The sequence below is a fragment of the Protopterus annectens genome, chromosome 3.part1 (genome assembly GCF_019279795.1).
Source record: "Protopterus annectens isolate FY-2018-M chromosome 3.part1, PAN1.0, whole genome shotgun sequence".
In the NCBI taxonomy this organism is placed as follows: domain Eukaryota; kingdom Metazoa; phylum Chordata; order Ceratodontiformes; family Protopteridae; genus Protopterus; species Protopterus annectens.
The window spans coordinates 1854800706-1854809043 of record NC_056732.1 but is presented as its reverse complement, the minus strand read 5'-3'; positions in this window follow the sequence as shown (position 1 = coordinate 1854809043).

Sequence of the window (8338 nt, the reverse complement as noted above, 5' to 3'; positions counted from 1 at the left end):
CAGCGTGCACGTTTTAGGGGAGGAATTGTATAATAGAGAACAACCTCATATATGGTGTGTAAACCAAACTATTAAAACCGCTAATAAAAAATGTGGCACCCTATACAAAAACAAACCTTTTCTCACCCCTCTAGCTAGGACTGCCATTGCCGTATCCGTCTGCTCTCAACTCTACTCTGTGCCTCACCAATACTCACTAACGTGAACAAAACTGATCTCAGCAAACTCTCTAGCTGCTACAATCAAATTGCCAGGTTTGCCATAGGAGCTCCCTACAGGACACACCATTGTCAAAACCTAAACCTCTTAGGATGGCTAGAACTCCCCAGGCTAATTCAATATAATCAATTTACTGTAGCATCCAAGGTTATTGACCATCCAGAAAAAACGCCCCCCCCCCTAAAAAACATTATCCATCCCTACAAAAACACTAGACCACTTTGTTCCTGTACATAACTTTTGGTTCAGTCTGTTAAAGATAACAACTTATCTCAAGAATCTTTGTTTGCAAATTCAGTAGGCAAAACCTGGAATTCGCTCCCTTCTGACCTTACTCTGAACCCCTCCCTTAATCAGTTAAAAAAAAAATCTAACCCAGTACTTTAAAACTCACTGGTTATGTCCTTGCTCTAACCCTGACTAAAGCCTCATCTACTTCCATATCCCTGCAATTTTTTTATTCACAGTGACTAACCTCTCACACTAAAAGGTTTAGAAACTGTAACATCTTTACTGATGCTCTGTATATAAGCTGCACCTATAAGTTTGATAATAGAAACTGTAACATATTTGTATATATTTCTGAATATAAACTGTATTCTTCATAGGCTTGAAATGTGAGACTGTAACTTGTATGTTAATACAATATGTTTGTGCATATACTGTACCTTGCTTGTCTTTATCTGTTTTGTAAGTTTGGAGCTTTTCTCCCCGAGCCTCCGCTGAAAATGGACATGTATCCAGTCGGACTATCCTGGTCAACAAATGTAAAATAAAATGAAATAATAAATAATAATAATAAATAAATAATGGCTACAGATGACAGTTTGAAGGCTTGTGAGGAAGAAGCAATTGTGACTGATGGGAAGTTTAAATGCCCAATAGTATCCTTTGTTTTTAATATTGTTGATGCACAGGTGAACAGCAATTTAGTTAAGCCTTTTCTCCATTTTTTACATACTAGAAGCAAATGATATATGAATGAGCTATTGCAGTTAAATTTACATATGGAGAGTGCAACTGAAAAGCTACAGGCCTTAGAAGCATGAAAGTAGAAGGCTTCATTAATGATGTGAGAAAAAAAAATCTAAAATACATGGCCATCTTTTCTTTAAGCTTTGGCAATAAAAATTCCTTAGATTAAATGAAAAGGCTTGTTCTCATCTCCTGTCGCAACTCAGAAAGTTATTTCACTTTATGTCTTGCATAAAGTGTTCTTTCTTCCCTAATCTATACATTTTAAAACACTGCAAAAAATCTTTAAGTAACCATAACATGTAATGTCAGTGGTTCAACAGGTAGCATATTGATGTTTAGTGCTGGAGGATCAGAAGGCTGTGGGTTCTTTTTCTACTCTAGGCTTTTGGATTAGTTTCCAATTGCTAACAGCACAGTCCAACATTAGAGGGTGCTGCACAACTAAATGTGCTATCATGCAGATGAGAAGTTGAACTTAGGCCCCCTCTGCTTGAATTGCAATTAGCTCAAAAGGGTGAAAAAGGTCCCACAGCACCTCTTGAAAAAAGTAGGACAAGTTTTCTGGTGTCACAGCCTAATCTCTACTAGTAGTTTAAATACTAGGTTCAGGTCCCCCCTGCCAGGTGATAAGGAGGCCACCAGACTAGTGGGAGTAACTTGGTCAACAGAAGTTAAATAAGTAAATGAATAGCACTTCAATGAAAGGAAAATAAGATAAGTACACAACTTATAGGTTCATAGGTTCATAGATTAGTACTAAGCTAACTGCCCTTGCGAGCCATTTAAAGCTAGCCAATTATCCCTTGTGAGACTCAAACTACCTTGTGTTTGTAAGGCAAACACCTTAACCATTAGGCCACCCTCCCAACCCTTACAAAGCAAAAATATCATAAACACTCATACAGAAGGAAAACAAGATAAGTACACAATGTACAAACCAAAAAATCATAAACACTCATACAGAAGGAAAACAAGATAAGTACACAATGTACAAACCAAAAATCATAAACACTCATACAGAGTAAAACAAGATAAGTACACACATTACAAACCAAAAATCATAAATACTCATACAGAAGTAAAACAAGATAAGTACACAATGTACAAACCAAAAAAATCATAAACACTCATACAGAAGGAAAACAAGATAAGTACACAACTTACAAACCAAAAAATCATAAATACTCATACAGAAGGAAAACAAGATAAGTACACAACTTACAAACCAAAAAATCATAAACAGTCATACAGAAGGAAAACAAGATAAGTACACAATGTACAAACCAAAAAATCATAAACACTCATACAGAAGGAAAACAAGATAAGTACACAACTTACAAACCAAAAAATCATAAATACTCATACAGAAGGAAAACAAGATAAGTACACAACTTACAAACCAAAAAATCATAAACACTCATACAGAAGGAAAACAAGATAAGTACACAACTTACAAACCAAAAAATCATAAATACTCATACAGAAGGAAAACAAGATAAGTACACAATGTACAAACCAAAAAATCATAAACACTCATACAGAAGGAAAACAAGATAAGTACACAATGTACAAACCAAAAAACATAAACACTCATACAGAAGGAAAACAAGATAAGTACACAACTTACAAAATAAAAAATCATAAATACTCATACAGAAGGAAAACAAGATAAGTACACAACTTACAAAACCAAAAAATCATAAATACTCATACAGAAGGAAAACAAGATAAGTACACAACTTACAAACCAAAAAATCATAAATACTCATACAGATGGAAAACAAGATAAGTACACAACTTACAAACCAAAAAATCATAAACACTCATACAGAAGGAAAACAAGATAAGTACATAAATTACAAACCAAAAAATCATAAACACTCATACAGAAGGAAAACAAGATAAGTACACAACTTACAAACCAAAAAATCATAAACACTCATACAGAAGGAAAACAAGATAAGTACACAACTTACAAACCAAAAAAATCATAAACACTCATACAGAAGGAAAACAAGATAAGTACACAACTTACAAACCAAAACATCATAAACACTCATACAGAAGGAAAACAAGATAAGTACACAATTTACAAACAAAAAAAAATCATAAACACTCATATAGAAGGAAAACAAGATAAGTACATAACTTACAAACCAAAAAATCATAAACAGTCATACAGAAGGAAAATAAGATAAGTACACAACTTACAAACCAAAAAATCATAAACACGCATACAGAAGGAAAACAAGATAAGTACACAACTTACAAACCAAAAAATCATAAACACTCATACAGAAGGAAAACAAGATAAGTACACAACTTACAAACCAAAAAAATCATAAACACTCATATAGAAGGAAAACAAGATAAGTACACAACTTACAAACCAAAAATCATAAACACTCATACAGAAGGAAAACAAGATCATTACACAACTTACAAATCAAAAAATCATAAACACTCATACAGAAGGAAAACAAGATAACTACACAACTTACAAACCAAAAAATCATAAACACTCATACAGCAGGAAAACAAGATAAGTACACAACTTACAAACCAAAATCATAAGCACTCATACAGAAGGAAAACAAGATAAGTACACAACTTACAAACCAAAAAATCATAACCACTCATGGCGCAACTCATACAGCAGGAAAACAAGATAAGTATACAACTTACAAACCAAAAAATCATAAACACTCATATAGAAGGAAAACAAGATAAGTACACACAATTTACAAATCAAAAAATCAGAAATACTCATACAGCAGTCTTTTTCTTGCAGTTGTCTTTAAACATTGGCCTGCTTCCTTATCTTGAAGAAGGATGTCAGTTACAGGTGTTTCCATAATTCCAAAATTAATGAATTATTTTGGCGTTACAGAAATCTGTCCTAAGCTTGTATTTTTTGCAACACTTCTTTGTGACCATTTCCACATAGTGGAACATCAAGCCTACCCATGGACACCCACATTCAGTTGCTGGAACTGGGACTGATATAGCAGAAGGATTGGGATTAGTTTAAGCTGTTTCTACCTTTGCATATACAGTAGGTGATCTGTAGAGGAGTAAATGCAATGGATGTGATACTGGACTGTTGTTCACATTTGCAAGTGACTTAAACTTGCAAACAACCCTGTCTCCAGAAATGGAACTGTGTACATATTTCACTGGTGAATAGTCAGGAAAGGAGTGTACCTTTGTGCCATGAGTGACCCTTTCACCAACAAAGGTCAAAAGAATCAGTGTCATCACTTCTCCTCAGCTATACCAGCTCCAGTACATGCCTGAGCCATCAGTCCAACTCAGTCACCTGGGACATAGTCAGCACTTATCCTGTTTGACAACAAACGTGGCTTAGCTTAACATTCTTAATCCAGAATGAAAAAAAACAACTTTACATTAAAATAACACCACAATAAATTAAAAGCAAATAAAAGAAAACAATACAATATATATATTGTGACACTGCCAATCCAGCTATCTGGAATTTTGTAAATAATCTTATGTCATTTGTGAATATTAATATGATTCATATGCTTGTCTCACAAATGTAAGAGAACTATATATTATGTTTATATTAAACTATTAGTGCAGAAGTGTGTGTTGAACAGGGTTTGTACAGTACTGATCTTCAAGGATGTGTCAACAGTATACCCTACTGGAAAAGAAAGGAAATGTACATAAATGATATACCTGTGTAAATGTATGTTTTAATAGTAGAAACTGGAACATACAGAGTTAACTTGCAAAACTTAAGAAAATAAGTTGAAATGTGTGTTTTACAATTGTGTTATCTCTCAGTTTCAATGCAACAAGCAGGCACAATGTCTAGAGCTAGAAGTTTTTGTATTGTCTTGAAACATAAATAATTACTAGGTTTCAAATTTTAAAGAGTTTTATTGTTTTACAACTTCCATGTTCTGCAAACTTCTGAGAGACATGTAATTCTCACACAGAGATGTTAAAATTCTGTTAGTTTCTGTTAGCCTGGAAACTGAGGGCAGGTGACAAAGAGTGATGTCATCCAAGCAAACCCAGCAGTAATGCTTTATAGTAATTTAAGAACTCTCTCAGAGAGAGAGAGAGAGAGAGAGAGAGAGCATTTTGTATCTTGTCTTGGACCTAGAAACATCCATCATCAGCACTTTTACCTGCATTTGCTTTGGTCTGTAAGTAAATTATTTAGTGAATAGTATCTTTTGACATAGACAGGGAACATAGTAAAGATTAGTTTAGATGTTTTCTTCATTTATTTGAGACTGTTCTGCAATGTTGTTTTAAAATATTTCCTGTGATTCTGAATTCTGAAGTAACTGTGCTGATTGAGTATTGTCTTGTTCTTTTATTATTTATTATTAAATATATATTAAATGTATCTTTGTGGCTGATATTTGTGAGAGACATATTTAAGCTCTTAAAGGGTACTTGCATATGTATTTGGTGACACTATATACAGAGTCACTCCCTAAATAGCCTTACTCTTGGTCAAAACTACCATTTGGATTATTAGTAACATTACACAGTAGGATTGGTCACCCTTTGTAAGGGCCTTAAGTAGCCTGATAAAGAGGGGTTGGTGGCAGTGATAACTACCTTATAGTCTGGGCAGAAGGGGCATAGCTAGTAAACCTGTGTCAGCCTTCCCCAAGGTGTGTGTGTGTGTGTGTGTGTGTGTGAGTTGTGTTTGTTGAGGTTGTGTGTGAGTTTAATGTTTGTATATAAATCAAATCTCAAAGTGCTTTGTGTGTCCAGCTACTTGGGCAGGGACATGGAAGCACTGGTTGGATATAGAGAGGGTGTTGGAGGTCTTGGCTTGACCCCTCAGTCACGATCTTAACCCTATAGCTGTAGCCAGCTGGGGGTCTTACTGGGGATCTGGAGAAAGTAAAGGGAAAAACAGCTCCAGACTGAGTTGTGATCTCTGTGTCCTCTTTGAGGGGAAATTGTACTTTACTGTATGTGTACTTGTAATCCTCCCATTGTGGATATCCTTCACTGTTGCCAGTGTTGAGGATTAAAGGCTTCTTGATTACTGGGCTAGGTGCAGGGGTGTCACATATTGGTGAAGTGGATGAGTGGTGGGATATCCCGCATCACATATTCATTGATTGACAGTGGAGTGAGTTAGTCACATAACATATTAATTGTGGTTTGTGTGGTGTTGTGGATATTGAATTCCTCGTAGCGTGTGTACAGTAGTCACTGAAGGTATTTGTAGTCCTCAATCAGCCACTTAGTGAAAATTCAGAGGCTTATGCTTCCACAATGGTGTTTTATTTTTTAAGTTAAGCTTAGTTAGTCAGGGAAAGCAGGTGTAAGCATGTTAGCAGGGAAGGGAGTATGGCAAGCTGAAGAGGAATCCAGTTGGCTGAGATGTGCCAGGCTAAAGGATTGGTGCATGCCAACTTGACTAAAGCAGAACCGCATGATTGCAGCTTTAGGTCATGCAGCTGCATCACAGAATAGCCAACCAGGATGACAATCAGCCTGGCCATGGAAGATGTACAAGTCTCAGAAATTGGACAGCTCAACCTTTCCACTGAAGGACTTAAAAATTTCTGGAATTAAAGAGACTTGAGCTAGAGGCCAAGCATTTGGAAATAGAGGCAGCAGAGAGACTGACATATCTAGGGACTCAGGAAAATGAGAAAAGGTGATGTTTGCGGGCTATTGAGGGAGAATGAGAGGCAGAGGCAACATGAAAAGAGATGTTGAATCTTTGCCAGAGTCATGGAAGTAATGGGGAAGGGAGTAACTGGAACCCCAGAAGGCTAACAAAAAGGTCAGTAAATTTCTTCCACAATTATAGAGGGGGGATAATTTGATAGTTTCATTCATATGTTTGAAAGGATATGTAAACAGCATCATGTGGACCAAGAGCTCTATGGTTATGGCTGCTGACCCCCTTACTCCATGAGTAAAGCTGTAACTGCTTTTTCGTTAACACTGTCTGATACTGACTTATCTAAATTATAATGTTGTAAAGAAATGTCTTTTTAGAAAATGTTTTAAGTTAACACCTGGAAACTTATAGGAAAAAGGTTTTGTGAGCACAGGGCACAAGGCGGAGATGAAAGTGTGTGTGGAATATGTTTGCTGAACTGAGCACTTATTTTCAAAGGTGGGTGAGTGGATGTCAGGAGTTTACTACACTTCTGAAGGGCTGGCAGATCTTTTGGTGAGGGAGCAAGCTCCTTAACACTTTGCCTGAGGACATGAGAATCTGATTAGCTGATAGACAATGCAGTGGTACTGCAGATAGAATTGGGGAAGAAGGGAGACTCCCCTAAGGCTCTAGCAAGCACAGCATCACTGCACAGAAAAGGGACACCCAGTGCTGCTTATGGGTCCAAAGGAACTCCATGGTGGACAGCCCAGAATGACCCAACAGAGTCTGCCAGTAGCAGGGAAGCCATTGAGTCCAGGTACACATCCAGGACCAAGGGTTAAATGTTTTACACATGCAACCAGTGGGGCCATCTAACATATATATACCATCCACAGAGGCAAGTGTGGAGAACAAAAGGTTGGAGAGCCAGTAAGTGGAAGTGGCAAAGAAGTCAATAGTAAGGTTGTCTCCAAGACAACAAGGGTACATAACTCACCACAAGAGGTTACATATCCTATCTTAGTGAAGGTAGGAAAGAGGCCATTGTTAGAGAGGAACACAGCCTCTGAACCTAACCATTGTGAAGCCTGCAATAGTTACAGAGGAGCACGCAGTACTTGCCTGGGCAGTCACTGCCCAGTCAAGAGAGCTTTATGGGGGGACCCCATTCCAAATATCTGCAACTTTGGCTAGGGTTCACCTTGACTGGGAGGTTGGAAGCTAGCAAGTGGCAGGTGTGTTTGAGAATATCCTGCAGATGTCCCTGATAGGTGATGTAATTTTGATAATGCAGTTGCCGTGTGTACGTGTGTGTGTGCGGAAGTTACATGCCCGTCAGGCTTGGAGACAAGCGATGTGGGTCTGAGAGTAGCCTGGGGTAGATTCCTGCAAGACAGACTGCATTACACTCTGCAGCCAGGACTACAGTGAGGTGGATTTACTTCAGCGAGGAAGCTACCATGTGCATAATAAAAACGCAAATTACTCCTTTGTTTCTATAAATAAATGGGCCATTAAATATAT